We start from the raw sequence: 16822 nt of genomic DNA on the forward strand, positions 1-16822 counted from the left end.
TTATTTATTTTAAATATTAATGAACATGTACCTAAAACTTACTACATGATTTGCTAGTCTTCTGTCCAGTATAAAGGTAAATTATACATTTAAAAAATCAAACACAAGAGTAAGAAACAAAAATATAATACCTCCTCTACCCTGAGAATTCACACATCTTCCCAGGTCTGCTCCCAGAGACCATCTCCAGTTATCAGCTATGTTTCTTCCAGACCATTCCTCACATATGCAACTATAATGTATACGTAGACCTGTGCCCACTGTATATACACAATGGCGAAACTATACTTTGTTTTATAACTTCCATCCAATACATCTTGTATCTTTTCTTTCACATCTTTACTTAAAGATCAACCTGATCCTTCGGAAACATTATAATCTAGATACATTATACTTCACTATTCTTGTTCTGTCAGCATTTGGACTATTTCCACTGTTTCACAAGTACAAATGTTTTTAGTTTCACCAGGGAAGGAGGGCTGGGCAGGTGGCCCTTGAGCTCGCCTCCTCCCATGAACACATCAAGGCTGTAACTCCACAAAGCACTGCTGAGGGCCTCCGGAGAGCGGCAGAAGGTGCCTCCGTGGCTAAAGGCGGGGGTGGGGGGGTGGGGGGGGCCAGGACACAAAGCAACTCAGGGGGGGCAGTGCAGGTCCAAGGTCCTTCCTGAGGAGCAAGGGGTCTGGAGCCCCACGCTGGGCACCCCACTGCCCTGGAGATGTGCACAGAGAAGACAAGCCCCCATGATTCTGGACTGAAAATCAGTAAGGCTTGATTCCAGAAGCTATGAAGACCAGGAGGCCCAGACTCGAAGAGAATCAAGGGCTATAGGAAATGCTCTTAAAGGGCCTACGTACGATCTCACTTACTCTGAAACCCAGCACAGTGGCAGCAGTTTGAGAACTGCCTGGACTGCACCTGAAAGACGTGTACTGACTCATCTCAGGGCAGGTCCTGGAGAGGCAGGGATCTGTAGGAACATTTTCTGGGAACAGAAGCCCTGGCAGGTGCTGTCTGCCTTGCCTACTTTGGCTTAGCTGGCCCGGTGCTGGGAGCACAAGTCCTGACCCCCTGCGTCTGCCCTGCTAGCACCACAGGCCTGGCCAAAGCTTCCCCGGCAGACCTGGCCCGCCCGATCCAGCCAGGCTGGCAGGCAACCTCCAGGGGGGCTCCACCCTGCCATGCCGGCGACTGCTGCTCCGGGGATGGGGCAGGGCCAGCGCAGAAGCGGCGGCCGCAGGGTGGGTTCTGGTGACCGGAGCTTGGCTTCTGCACGCTGCAGGATGCCCACCGCGAGGCCACGGCCCCCGGTCCAGGAGACACGGCTGGCCTGACACACAGGAACAGGGCACAGGGGAATGTGTTCCAAAGGAAAGAACAAGATAAAACCCCGGAGAAGAGCTGAAAGAAATGGAGACGGACGATCCACCTGACAAAGAGATCAGAGTACCGGCCACCAGCGCGCTCCCTCAAGCTTCCAGGGGAGCGGGTGCCTCGGAAGGAACCTCCACACAGAGACAGAACATCAAGTGCCAAGTGGCGCTGAAGGTTACAGTCACTGAAATGAGAGCCACGCTGGAGGGCCGAGAGCTGCTAGTGGGAATGCCAACCCGTATAGCCGCTGGAGAAACCAGTAAGGGGTCCTAAACAGTTAAAATAAAATTAAAAAACACATACGATGGGCATTTCCCCACACAACATGAAAACAGTAATTAGAAAAACATGTGTACCCCTATCTTTGCTGCATCATTATTAACAATCAGCCAGGATTCACAACCAACCTACATGTCCATCAATAGATGAATTTAAAAAATGTGATATAAATCTACAGTGGAATATTATTTACCCTTAAATAATGAAATCTTGCCATTCACAACAGCCTGGATAGACATAGAGGGCATTATGCCAAGTGAAATCAGTCAGAGAAAGACAAATACCATATGATTTCACTTATATGTGGAATCGAAAAAAACAAACAAAATAGCCAAAAAAAACACCCACGGTGAACCAGACATAAATACAGAGAACTAGTCGTTGTGAGCAGGAAGAAGGGCGGGAGGATAAGAGGGACCAGGAGGCCCAAACGCCCAGTTACTAAATGAATCAGTCACAGGGACTGAACAGCACAGAGAACACAGTCGACAGCACTGCCATGACTTCTTACGATGACACATGACAGCCACACATACCGTGGTGAAAATTTCATGATGTCATATAAATGTCAAATCACTATATTGTCCACAGAAACCAATGCAGTCCTATATGTCACCTATATATACTTGAATTTAAAAAATTTTTAAATCCAAAAGTTCAAACGGTTAAAAGAAAAGCACACTAAGGGAATTAGCAAATTGGAGGACGCAAAACAGACTGGTGAGCTGGAAGACAAGGGGGCGGAAATCCTCCAAGGGGAACCGCAAAGAGGAAAAAGCCTTCGACGACACGAAGGTTTGTATGCATACTAACACTCGCATTGTATGGGCTCCAACAGGAGAGGGGAGACAGGGTCTGAAAACTTCAAGAAATAAAAGCTGAAACTTCCATAACCTGGAGGAGGAAACAGGCATCCAGGTCCCAGAATCACAGGGAACCCCAACTAAGAAGAACACAAGGAGGCCCAAATCATTAAAATGTCAAAGATATCTCAATTAAACAAAAATACAAAGCCTGCAACTGTGGTGAAAACCAGCAGCCTAGAAGCCACTGGAGGGGACAGGATGGGGATGGAGCTCATTCTCAAAAAAAAAAAAAAAAAGTTAAAGATAAAGAATCATAAAAGCTGCAAGGGAGAAAAGAGTCTCTCAATAAACGCTGATGGGAAAACTGGGCAGCTACCTGCAAAAGAATGGAACTGGACCCTTTTCTTACACCACATACAAAAATACACTCAAAATAGATTAGAAAGCTAAATGTAAGACCTAAAACCACCAAATTCCTAAAAGAAAACACCCTAAACTCCTAAACATCAACCTTAGCAATACTTTTTTGTATCTATTCGCTCAGGCAAGGCCAACCAACAAAACAGTGTGAATACATCGGCTAAAGAGCTTTTCGCTGAAGGCGCCATCAAGACAAAAAGGAACCTGAAGAACAGGAGAAGATATCTGCAAACGGTATGTCCAATAAGGGGCTAATATCTAAAATATACAAAGCACTTCTACAACTCAACACCAAAAAAATAATACAATTAAAAAGTAGGCAAAGGCCCAGAATAGACATTTCTCTGAAGAGGACATACAGACGGCCAACAGACACATGTAAAGATGCTCCACATCTCTACTCCTCAGGGAAATGCAAATCAAAACCAAAATGAGATCCCACCTCACACCAGTTAGAACAGCTAGTATAAAACAGTAAGAAATAGCAGGTGTTGGCAAGGATGTGGAGAAATGGGAGCCCTCCTGCACTGTTTGTGGGAATGTAAAGGGGTGCAGCCACTGTGGAAAGCAGTATGGAGGTGCCTCAAAAACTTAAAAATAGAAATACCATATGACCCAGTAATTCTACTCCATATTTACCTGAAGAAATCAAAAATACTAATTCAAAAAGATATATATGCACCCCTATGTTCGCTGCAGCATTATTTACAATACCCAAGATACAGAAGCATCCTAAGTGTCCATCAGCAGACAAATGGTTAAAAAAGATGGAGTACCTGTATGTACAATGCAATATTACTCAGCCATAAAAAAGAATGGAACCTTGCCATTTGTATCAACATTGATGGATGTAAAGGGTGTTATGTCAAGTAAAGTAAGTCAGAGAATGACAAATACCATATGATTTCACTTTTTGTAATATCTAAAAAACAAAACATAAACAGATTCATAAATACAAAGAACAAACTAGTGGTTGCTAGAGGGGAGGTGGTGGGGAAGATGAGCAAAACAGACAAAGGGGGTTAAGAGGTAAAAACTTCCAGTCATAAAATAAATAAGCCATGGGGACTGAAAGTACAGCACAGGGGACACAGTCGTCATACTGTGGTGACTGTGTGGCGATGATGAGGCCATACTCCTCCTGCCACACATTCCACAGTGTGCCCGGATGTCGCATTACTGCGCTTCACACCTGAGGCTAGTATTACATTGTACGACAAAAAGTGGCTTTACAGTGAAAATGCAAACAGACACGCACACATGCACATACCTATGCCGATGGACAGAGATCTTTGAATATTTGAGAAAATATTTCTGGATTGTGGAAACGTAGATGTGAAATCTTTGCTCAGCTGTCTAATTATTTCCTTAGCATAAATTCTAAGAAGTAGAAATACCAGTGCAAAGTCATAAATGCCTGTTATTTTATAAAGCATTTCTTTACTTGGGAGGGTCTGGGATGTCCTGTGAGCGTCCCTCGACCGTCAGGGCTGCATGTACACAGTAAACACTGGCTGTGGGCTGGAAGACAGGGTGACCCAGGCAGAGCTGGTATCTTTTCCCAGAAACTACTCAGATTCTTTGGCCATTCTGAAACTGATATTCAAGTCTTCAATTCTTCTCCAGTCTGCGGGGTGTGGGGGATTGTGACGCTTTGTTTACACATTTTGCTGGAAGCCTGGGACGCGGCACTTGATGCGCCAGCCGTTTCTGCCCCCGGCAGTCTCCTGGCTCCTGAAATTAACTGAGGAGGCTAAGGGTAGCTGTGACCCGGTTTCTGCACATGGAGCTGTGAAACCGAACCACTGCGTGGTGAACCGCCTCCACGCCTGGCACACTTTCACTTCTGTCAAGTTTATCGAGAGTACACATTCAGTACTAGAAGCCAGAAAAACTGGGACCAGCAGAACTAGCAATTTGAGATCAACAGTCACATCATAACCTTCTGGGAAGTGTGCAGGGAATGACTAACACAACACAAATAGAGTATAAAATACTAGTTTAACAGCACCTATGAGGGCTGTGTTTCAGTAACTTCTTACAGTACTTTGGTATGATTTTTCCACTTGGAATCCTGAAAAAACTTTTAATGGAATAAAAAAAAAATCTTACTTTGGTAGATTGCTTCACAGACCCGAAAGAATTACTACCAGGCTCTGCCAGCTGGTTTTACTGTTTTATCGGCACCAAGCACATCACTGCACACAGTAGGTTTCTTGTAGTAAACGTGAAACACCTTATCAATGAAAAAATGTGTCCATTTCTATTAAGAACCTATACAGGAAGTAACATCTGGTTTCCTCAAGAGTTTAAACCGTAATACCTACAATCGTTGCCAAGTATCCAAGAGCCTGTGACAGCACCAATACTTAAATCCTCATTGAGGAGCCTGCTTCCTATAATGTGACTCAATTACTTAATCATTGAGCACATCTAAGACATGATGTGGAACACACTGGACAGGAAGCCTTACACTCAGCAAGCTTCTGGTTTACAATGGATGAAATGTTAAAGGACATAACACAGCACTGAGTGAAATGCCCTTAGTGACAAGAAGATGCACAGGCAACAAACATATCATGTAGAAAAAAAGAGTATGAAGGCAGAAAAAGATGGTGAAAAGCTTCAAGATGAAACTTGGCAGGATTTTAAGGGCAGGATTTTCAGTAGGAGAGGGTGGAAATGGAGGCAGAGAAAGCCCCAGGCAGTGGCTACAGTGGGGCAAAGACAAGATGGGGTGGGGGGGAAGCAGGGGAAAGTACTTCATTACAGGAGGAACTTCCGGGTGCGGGAGACCAAGAGGGTTTACACTGTGGCTGGAGCCCTAAGGGGCAGGAGAGTCTGTTTAATTTTGTGGGCAACAGGGGAAATCTCTCAAGTTTTGGTGGTAGGGTAGACACAGAGTGGAGCCAAACTCACAGAGTGACACCATGACACTTGTGACAAGGTGTGAAATGAAATATAAGGGGAAAAGGAGCCGACAGGTGGGGAATTAATGCCCCAGGTGAAAGGGTGCAAGGGTCTGAATGTGAAAGATCCAAAAAGAGAAAGTTAAAGAAAAGGAAATTAGTTCTTTTGCTAGAAAAAACTCGGGGAAAACCCAAGGAGTTTTCTAAGAGGGATCAGCAAGCATCTTCCACAAGGGCCAGACAGTAAACTCTTCAGGCATCTTAGACACTCAACAACTTAAGTGTCTGAGTGTGTTCTGTGTCCCCAAATCCCCCCGCAGGTCAGATGTGGTCCAAAGAGGTGGCGAGCAGAGACTGAGGAAGAAGGTAACAAACCACACAGGACACACGAAACCGGAGGCTCCGCTAACGCCCACTAAGTTTCCGGAAATTCAGGTCAGCCACCTGGGAATGAGGCTGGGGGGAGATCCGGGAAATGTATTCCAATGCGACAGCTGATGACAGTGGGTGCAGTAACCCCCAAGAGTATGGAAAGATCCCAGATGAGTAGAAAACTCAAAGGTTCCTTAAAGATGCAGGAACATTTCCACAAGATAAAAAGATTAGTGTGGAAAACAAAGAAGAGGTAGCATGAGCACCGACAACAACAATCGGGGCGAGCACTTACGCGGCACTTCTCAAGCTCACCACTACGGTAGTTAGTTTTGCGACATCTCTGCAAACAGCGCTGCCAACGCATGTAACAACCCAGGAAAAGTTCTGGTGACATCAGAAACATTAGATCAGGTCACGCAACAGTCCAAGGCTGATTTCAGGAGATTAAGAAGAACACCAGAAAAATAAAAGGAAAAGTTCAAAATAGAGGTGCTTGATAAAGTAATTTATTTAAAATGTTATTCATGCTTTTACTGAGTTTGCTTTTAAAATTCTAGCATAGACCAGAACTATATTCTCAGCCAAAAATCATAGCCATTATGGAATACTAATGTCACGCTTTCTATGTGATCAAATAAAGTAGCAAAAATTTTAACGCACCTACTCCGTGTATGTATTCTTGTTCTAAACACTCCCTCCTTGTATCCTCTTTGTTCAGTGAGCTTTGCTCAGTTAATAAAAGCCTATACAAAATTTCTTTAGGAACACCTTGCAGACATCTTTAAAAGCTTTTATCCTTCAAAATATGAATACTGATAAGATTAATTAATACTTTTCGAAACCTTAAAATGGCATGAATTTCCCACATCATCATTTCAAACAGCCTTGAAATATTAACTGAAATAAAACTGAATAATTTGTACAGATCCTAAAATTCACAGAACCATAAAAAATATATAAAGATGACATAATATCATTTGCTTATTTCACAGATGGGAAAACTGAGATTCAAGAAAATGCATGATTGAGGCTCAAAGTTCCACGCCCTGTGCTGGGGCTGAGCTGGGATGAACACACAGGTCTCCTGGTCACATTTCTCCTACTATACTTCAGGACATAAATCAAACTTGGTTTTTTACTGCATAATCAACAATGAAGCAAGCATTTCTTAATTAAGATGACAGAAATTTACAGAGATTACATACATAGAATGTCTTCAAAGTAGAAACACAGTTATTGTTTTCCTGAGTCTTATGAACAAAATAATAGTCTAATAGAAAAGTAATAAATCCATAGAGAAAGGAAACACAGCTCTCTCTGTTTGGGCAGCAGGTAGGGAGGACATGCTGCTTTCTACATGCTCGTTTCTCTCGCTCCTTGAGTCCCTCCTGCAAACGGACAGATCACCTATATAAAAATACTCATTAACAATGACTAAATCTTTAGTCAAAAATTCCTTTCAAAAAAAACTAGTTCTTAAATATGTATCTGACTTTAAGTCTACTGTATACTGGTAAAAGCCCTGGGAGGAGCTGAGCCGGTCTGCCTCTGCATCAAGCAAGCACACCCAGCTTCTCCACATGTGAGATTCTCTGCATTCAAGTGACAGAAGACCTCTCTTAAGTACTTTTGTACGGGCACATAGCCATGCAAAATGCATAGAACACCTCAGAAAACAATGTAGGAGAAAACAACTAAGGATCTCTGCTTGTGATACACTTGAATAGCCATGATGCCTTTCCCAGATCATGAAACAACCAGTCAAGGAAGACAGAGCTTGCAGCAATGCAGTTGTTTACCTATAGGACACAGAGAATTAGGCCAGGATCTGCCAAACTCAAAAATAAACTTAGTCTGAAACTTTATGGGATTTATCAACCTGAAAAAATAATCCAAACATGTATTCAAATATGTACCTAGAGATATCAGCAGACATTCAACGCCACAGTAACCAGGACATAACCTCAGGATCACAAGACTCAGGGTCATTTTAACCAAAATAAAAACCAAACATAACTGCACATTCTATGTCCTGTGAGGAAAGAAAATGTGACTGCAAGGGAAGTCCCCTTCGCTGCTCTCGGAAAAGAGGAGCCCAGTGGGTAACAGACTTGCCAACACCCGTGACAGCAGCGAGGACAGTGGGCTCCGGGAGGCGCTGGCTCACAGCACGGTCAGCCTTCAAAGTGTACGCAGCGTGTGGGTGACCACACTTCCACATCCTGATGAACCGGCCATATAAAACCAGTCAAGAAATCCCCACTCGATTCCAGGTTCAGGTTTCCTTTACGGCGCTAACTGCCCATGCAAGCTCCTGGCTTCACCTGTAAGAATTTTTGCTCATATAAAAGTCAGTATCTCAGCCTTTTATTTTTCATCTTACCACTCATTCACTCACCACATGCCAGGCATGAGAAAAAGAAAAAGGCAGTCACCGATCTCAAGCAGTTCACAGTCTACCGAGAGAAGGACAGAATGGGCCGGAGAAGCCTTCTCCCAAGGAAGGGCAACAGGAGGTCTGGAGGCAGGTGGCCGGGGAGCTGTGCGTAGCCGAGGGAGGGAACAAGCACGCACCCTGCAAGGGGCTGGCGGGCCACCGGTTACTGCAGGGCCTTCCTCCGAGCTAAGGAGAGCAGGGCTGTGTAACCCTGACTCCAAGGGAGGTCCCTGAGGGGCCAGGCCGGGGACACAGGGGGGGTGAGCAGCGGACCAGCATCCTCCTCCTCCTCCACGGCAACCCGTGACTGTGCTTTCCCGTGCTTCATGCATCTCGGGTCTGTGAAAGCTGCCGTGTGAAGAAAGGATTCTGAAACTTTAAGGGGAAAAAAGTGAAAACAGGTCAAAGACTTTTTCCCCAGCTTCACTGAGGTGTAACTGATGAGCAAATGGACTCTTCAGTGAGTCAGGGCTTAAGGAAAGTTGGGTCATTAGAGAAGAAGGAATTTCAGTGAAAAGTGTAAAAAAGTTTGACAAGAGGCTAAGAGGGGAGGTGACGGGGGAAGGGGAGGAGACCAGAGGCAGGAGAGATGGGAGGGAACAGAAGGAAGAGCCTCCAGCAGAAACCAGAACGTGGGGACACACGTGTGCTCTGCACAGAGGACAAGGAACAGTATGGAAGTACCAGGCAGGCCTGATCAGCCCCCTGACCCCAAAGGGAATCACCTGCCTGGGATGGGAATGAGTCCTTAGGCTTCTAGAAGATGCTTCTCTCTGAATCCTGCCAGGCTGGATGCTAACAGTCTCCCTCCCTGCAAGTCAGGAAATTAGCATTTGCAAGGCTGAAGGGCTATGAGGGTCAGGGCAAAACCCTCTAATTCTGGGAATCGGGCTGCTGTTGGTCATGGTCAGAGGTGCTTCCATGAGAGACTGAATTGCTGCGACTCGGCCTATGAATTCATCCCTGCGCCAAGTTAACTCCAGGGAAATCTACCAAATCAAATTTCTGAGCCTGCAAAACTAAGGACCATACTTGACAAACACTGACGACACCTAGCTTGTCACCTAAAAGGCCAGCTAGACATATGTTTGCATTTTGTAAAAGTGAAACCCAAATCCTACAAGGTAATTTCAAATATACTACCTTGTTTCTACAGCTGGTGGCTCATGGGTTCTGTGGGAACCGCTGGAGGCCGGGGGTTTGTCACCCGCTTCAGAAATTCCACACCGACACTCCTGCGAGTTATTATTTCCAAAAACCTTGGCATCGCCCTTAGTGCGTCTTGCCGCCTCACACCCGGCCTGTCAGCAGGCCCTGCCGGCTGTGCCCTGGAAACAGCCCCGCTCCGGCCACTTCTGCCCCCTGCGGCCTGTCAAAGCCGCCGCCATCTCTCCCTCGCTCCCCTCCACCTCTGCACCCCTAGACCTCGGTCTCAACACGGCGACCAGGACGACCCTTCTGAAGCGCCGGCCTCAGCACCTCCTGGGGGTCATTGTCCCACCAGGATCAAAGGCCATCGTTCCCGGGAAGGGCCGCCAGGATTCCGCGACGTGCGAGGCCCCTGCCGCGCCCTCGGCCGCATGCCCGCCCCTCCGACGGCTCCTTCCCCCCCCCGCCCCCCAGGCCCGGCAGGGACCTTCAGCAGGCCCTCCTCGCCCAGGGGCGCCCCCGGCGCGCGTCCTCACGCCGGCCGGGCCTTTGCTCACCGGCCCCTCCGCCCGGGCGCCGCGCCCCCCGCCGCCCCCTCCCACCGCGCACCGCCTCCGTGATGCCCTCCCACCTCCCCCCCAGGCGGGTGCCATGGGCACCGGAGCCGGGCTCCCAGCCGAGCAGCCGGAGGGTGCGCGGGGCGGGGGGCCCGGCCGGCGGAGGGGCCGGTGGAGGGACGCTGGGCCCCCGCAGGGCGGCCGCGGGCGGGTCTCACCCCCGCTGGGCTCTAGCTCCGACTCTGAAACAGAAGTTCTTACCCCACGAAGCTGTAGGAGGGCTAAATACGTTACTAAGAAGCACTTTCACACTGGCGCACAGTAAGGACTCCCTAAGACGTTCATTATCATAGAAGAGAATCATGGAGATCTGCGAGTACTGATGGGGATACTTGCCCGCAACATATGATTCTGAAAAAACACCAAGTAACAGAACAGGATATGAATAAACCATGCCCTATTTTTATAAAGAAGGTGTAAGAAGGTATATGCATAGAACGGGTTCCGAAAGAAAAACACTCCCGGAGTAATTAACAACTACATCTGCCGGAAAAGGAATAAAGAAAATGAAGGGGCCATTCCTAACGCTGCTCTTGAAAGAAAGTTCTACCCCAAACCCGGGCGAGAAAGAACTCCCCGGGGGGTGGGGGGGGGTGTGTGAAGCATCCCGACAGGCTCGGGGAGGCGGCACCGGGCAAAGTCCCCTCGACGGGCCGTGCGCCGCGTCCGCCCTTCACTCCCCTGACTGCCTCGGGCGACCTCCAGGGGCCCCCCTGGTCCAGCCCCTCGTGGGTGTGACGGTTGCTCAGTGGAATGGATTTCACCAAGCAGCCCACATCCCCTACAGCATCTCTGATCAGGGGTCACGCAGGTCTGCTTTACTTCCCCCGAGGCCAGGAGGCCACTACTTCCACTACTCCTGTCCCATCACTGACCACCTGTTTCGGCCCGTATGTTCTTCTCAGTAAACTCTGCCTGCAGGAAGCTTCCAGTTAGGCACCCAAAGCTGCCTCCTCTCACTTCCCGAAGCCTCTCACTTCCAGTGGCCTACATCCCAAGTCATGCTTGGCCAAAAGATACACAACCATTCCAAAGAAAATGTTTCTAAAATAGGAGACTGATTATGTTTATAATTATACAAAACATGGTGAATCTAGCTGAACCGAAAATCGATGCCTTTAGATAACCTGCAGATACAGAATTTCACGTCTGTAAGAGACATCTGACACCTTCGGGCACATCACTGCATTTCTGAAAAGAGGAAGCTGAGGAGCAGAAACGTGAAACTGCCTGTGTGAGGTCGACGTGAGGAGACACGCTGACAGCCCCCCGCCCCCGCCCTCTGCTTCGGCGCCGTGGTGTCCCAGCCGGGGGTTACCGAGAGCCACTAGGCTGTGCGGCCCCATGATCAGTCATCTCAGGGAGCCACATATGTGGATTCCTCCCTTTGGTTTGTGTCACGTCACTTTTCAATGTCATTTCTAACTCGGCTAGTCGATCTGCCACTATCACTTCTAAGTGCTATGTAACGAATCTATGAAAATTTCTGGAGTCGATGAGGACAACGAACAACTTCATTCCATATATGATTTTCACAAATTCATTCATCAAATACTTTGTGCCTATTACATGTAAAATCCATCCTTAGAGGCCTGTTGGGTATCAACAAGAATTTGCGCTCAAGGAATATACATGAAGTTGAAAAAAAAAAATTGAGGTATGCAAATTGAAAATAAAAATGAACACCGAGTACAATGTTAGTATATTAATAAGTACAAATAACTTAAAAGAATTATTTTTGGACTTGAAAAACTGGCCCCCAAGCTTTTTATCAAGGCATCTACCAGTGAAGAGAGATACCCCAATACATAAATACATACAATCATACACAATCATATTCATGTAGTACTATATTAATATGTTGTTTACATTATAAAACATACCTTAACGTTAGGATTTTTTAAATGAAATACTGCAAAGGACAATTACTGTTTCTACTTCAAACAGGGCATAAGTTACTGCCAGCTGGAAAGGAGGATCAGTAGGCCTCATAGCGCCTGGCGTGATGCCATAAGTCACCCAGAACCGTCTGTACTCACTGAAGAGGACCAGAAAACCACCCCAAAATATGCCATGTCGGCGTACAGGTGAGAAACACCAAACTCAGGAAAAACTCTCTCCTCCTCCACCTGGCTAAAAGCAGAAAGAAAACTACTCCAGAGGCAACTCTTAGGCCTGACTCTCAGGGCACAAAAGCCCTACGTAACAACCTTATTTACCTATTTACCACGTACTCTCTAATCGCCTTCCCATAACCGACCTCTCCCCAAGAAGCCCAAAACCCTCTTCTCCTGTCTAAATCCTCCACTCTTTAATCCCCTTGTTAAAACAGTACATAATCTCCAAGGTCTGACTCCTGCGTCACACTCCTCTGCAACCCCCCTGCACAGTGAGACCTTTTTGTTCGTTTCTGCTCCCTGTTAAGCCTGTATCAGTTTGGTCCCCAGGCCCTGGCGGCTGGACCTAAGAGGATTCAGACAAAGAGGGTGTGCTTTTTTTTCCTCCCCTACCATGAAGTTTAAGGTTCTCATATTTTGTGTAACTTCCACATCCAAGACAAAGTAAGACGAGTGAGGCTCATGAAAAGCAGACCCTGTATACAAGATACCTCACTACACTTACAACTACACTACGCTCAAAACTTACTACACTTAAAAACACTTACGATTTGCACAGTACTTAGCATGTGTATCAATCATTGCCTTCTTATTAAGCTAGTTTAGTAAAACATGCCTTCCTTAAAAGGAGTACAATAAAAACTAGCATGAGATTATGAGATGTATATTCCTATTATGGGGAATATTTCCATAAAATTAAAAGCCAATCTATAATTAGGTCACCTCCACAAAGATCAGTATCCCAATACTCCTCTCATAGCATGAACTTGAGAAGGTACTATCCTTCAACAGAGGAAAGGCACAAAGAAAGGACGGAAAAAGGAAAAAAAAAAAAAAAGAGAGGAAGGCAAAAAGAAAGAAAAAAGGAGACACAAAAGCGAATCGGCTCATCTGAAGACCCCGGTAAGGGGACACCGAGACGTCCTGCTAGCGGCTACATGTGCCCGGGTCGCCGTCTGACTTGCACGGCTCACTGTGCCTCGATCATCACGTTCACGGAGAAGGACTAAAATTAAATCACAACATGAATGTATGTTCTATTTTGAGGAATGAATGAGGAAAATTTATAGTTTTATTCCAACTAAAAATTAAATTGAAGCAATAGAAGTTCTAAAGGAAAATGCATCCTTGCCTATTTCTCGCTGCTTTCTGAATACAGTCTGAGCTGCAGTGTATTAGGTCCCAGCCAGGTTTCTGGGAGGAGACCCAACCAAAACTGAGAACCTAGAACGGGCAATGTTGTCGGAACAAAATGTTGTTTTAAAGTTATAAGAAGTTCCTCAAAATTTTCAAGTTTTTTATGTCTTCTTCAATCACTTTTCCAAAGCACTAGCTAATATAAAAGTTGATCCTTTGAAGGCAGTAACAGAAAAGTGCTTTGTTACTTAAAATAATATAATAAAAAGCAGTCAAGCAAAAGACCCTTGCATGCTGGGAAACTCAGGAGCTGCACGAGGACTCCCTGACTCAGAGCCACGCACCCCCACCCACAGGACAGAAGCCACAGAAGAGGTCAGCCTCCTTCAGAGCTGCCTTAGCTGGGCTCGGGCAAGTTCTAACTCCTGCTGACCAAGCGGCTTCACTGGAGGGGCGAGAGGCAGAGACTGTGAGAACTCCAGGGCATTGCCACATTCTCCAGGTTGAAGTAGTTAATTCAGAACGAATCACTGGCCTAAATCATGTCTGTGCTCAGGGAGGCTGACTTACAACGCTCAGAGCTTACAGCACTATAGCTTTTTCAGACAGACATCTCTCCCCCTAAAAGCCTGCAAGCAACTTGAGGGCAATACCTACATATGATTCACTTTACACACCTGAGAACATTTTCAAGAAAGCTCTTACAATTTAACAAATGAAAGAAAAGCCAACGCTGGGAAATAATATTAGAATCAACCATTAATTAAAGTTGTGATTAACAGCCATGCTTACATCTCCCAAAACTTAATAAAGCCACCATTAAACAAAAATCTTTTTCATCATCAAAAATACAGATAACACAATCAGGGGACCTACATGTGATTATTGTCACCACCATTTATATACGATTGAATTTTATGTAAGAAACCTTCAAAGGATTTTCATTCTCACAAAGTTTATAAGAATTACTATCATTTTCTTAACAATCATTCTCTTAGTGTTTAAACAGCACAATTTTTCCCTCAACTCTCTCCTTTGTTCCATCACTCCTTTAAAAAAGCAAAATAACAAAAACAAAACTATTCTATTTCCATCTTATCTTCAGAAAAGTAATACAGCTACTGATTATAATTAATCCGACCTTAGATCAGAAATGTATTATCACAAATGCAACATTTTTTTTTACGTATACAAGGAAAAAAACGTCTTTTGACAACAGCAACCAGTGTGGCTGGCCACGGACCCCCTGGAGCCGCCGCCCACTGTGATACCAGGAACCAGGACAATCTCGGTGATACGGCACGGCCCCGGGCACCAGGGAAACGCCCCGGGACAGACGGGACGGCCAGGCGGGAGCCAGGGCGGTGGGGTCACGCGCTGGTCCAGCTCCCGTGCTCTGCAGTGCCAGCGAGGGGACGAGCTCATACACTGACCCCGAGCCAGGCCACCAGCTGGACGACCACGCAAACGCCACTCAGCCCTCGGCGACGCGACGAAGCAGAGCGCGCTGTCACCCACGACTGAAGGGCAGCCCCGCTGTCACCACCGCCTGCTATGAAGAAGAAACCGAAGCTCAGGGGGTCACAGGGAGCGACTGTGGGCCCCTCTGAGCCGCAGAAAAGGCAGGCGCGTGCCCAGCGTCTCTGCGTGCAGAGTGGTCACCGTGAGGAGCAGCAGGTATAAAAAGGCTGTGCGCACCCATGAGAGGCAATGTACTGGACTACAGGAATGGAGAAGTGTTTGTGTAATCAACTAATCACTACTGAACAATCACTATGTAGCAAGTTTGAGTATTTGGGGTAAAAAATCATTTATGCTCAGGATGAGCAGAAGAGAGCTGGTTTACTTTAACTACATACTCCCATTAATTATCCATTCCACTTGATCTGTACTAACAAAGCATGTCATTCCTGTGGTGCTTTCTTAATTGTGAAGGTGAACTGACATGCCTGGGTATTCACAGTTCCATTTCCCTCCAGAGACTTTCCTCTGAATTCTACTGAAATTAATCAATTAATTGGTCCTTCAAGTAACTGTATATTTTACTAATACATACATATAATATATATATAAGAGAGCAACAGAAAGAAAACCAACAATCCATTAGACTATTACCTAATTTAATCACAGAACTAATAAGCAAGGTACTATATATTATCTATATTTTATACATACAAAAAATTAGATTTTATTGGTCATATCAATACAAAAACTACTTAATTCAAAACTAGAAACAAAGGAAATTCGAAGCTGAAAAAAATAAGAGAATTATATTCAGAATTACTACAGAAAAACTGCTGTAGGGGACCAATTTAGAGCAACCAGTGCCCCCAGGGCTTTATTTAAAATACAGTGAGTAAGTGTGTGATTGGCTATCTTCTTAGGTAAAGCTAAGTGATGGAGTTTGATCCCAGCAGAGTGTTGAGATGACCAAATTAAAACACAAAACAAAAAAAAAAACCTTGTGTCTTCCTGAAGTTCTGCCAAGAATACATATGTACATCCATAACATTGATGGAAAACTGGGAACAGGACCATGAGTAACCCAAATTATGGTGCAAACTGTATAAAACCTCAAAAGAAAAGATGACTTTTCCTAAGAAACCCGTAAGGCAAAGGGCAAGGAGCTGAGAAGAGCTGACCCCCATGATAAAGGATGGCCGAGGTGCCCCCCCCCCCACCTGCCCATCCAGGAACTGGCTTGCAGAGTCAACTACAAGTTAAGGCCACGGTACAGGTCTCAATATAAAGCAGGTCTTATATATGGGCTTCTAAGCATTAGCACCACAACCAGGCAAGCAGGCAGTGCCACCAAATGACTTAAAGCCACGACAGGGTCCCCCACATCACCACACCTAAAAGACCAGCAACTCCCATATCTTTTTCCCAAAAGGACACCCAATCATGATCTTGTCATTCTTTCTATCACCCCTATGCACACAACCTCTAAGCACGTCAAAACAGAACCACGTTTACCATATTGACATACTGAAAAAGGGAACCCAAATTTTCAACAGAAGTAGAAAAGACTTTGACAAAATTCAACATGCATTCATAAAAAAACTCTCAGCAAACTAATATTAGTGGAGAATCTCCTCAAATTGCGAAAGGATACCGGTAATAAACCAAGAGCTAATGTCATATGTTCTCCCTGAAATGGGAAACAAGAAGGCCCACTCTCACCGCTTTTATTCATCACCAT

The 16822-nt window shown here is 45.6% G+C and overlaps 1 protein-coding gene across 3 annotated transcripts in view; it reads right to left on the reverse strand.

The window, feature by feature from the left end:
* The window catches only part of CDKAL1 (CDK5 regulatory subunit associated protein 1 like 1), a 615335-nt gene that overhangs the window by 445513 nt on the left and 153000 nt on the right, over positions 1 to 16822 (reverse strand). The window lies entirely within an intron of this gene.

Source organism: Manis pentadactyla, chromosome 16, assembly GCF_030020395.1.
Source record: "Manis pentadactyla isolate mManPen7 chromosome 16, mManPen7.hap1, whole genome shotgun sequence".
In the NCBI taxonomy this organism is placed as follows: domain Eukaryota; kingdom Metazoa; phylum Chordata; class Mammalia; order Pholidota; family Manidae; genus Manis; species Manis pentadactyla.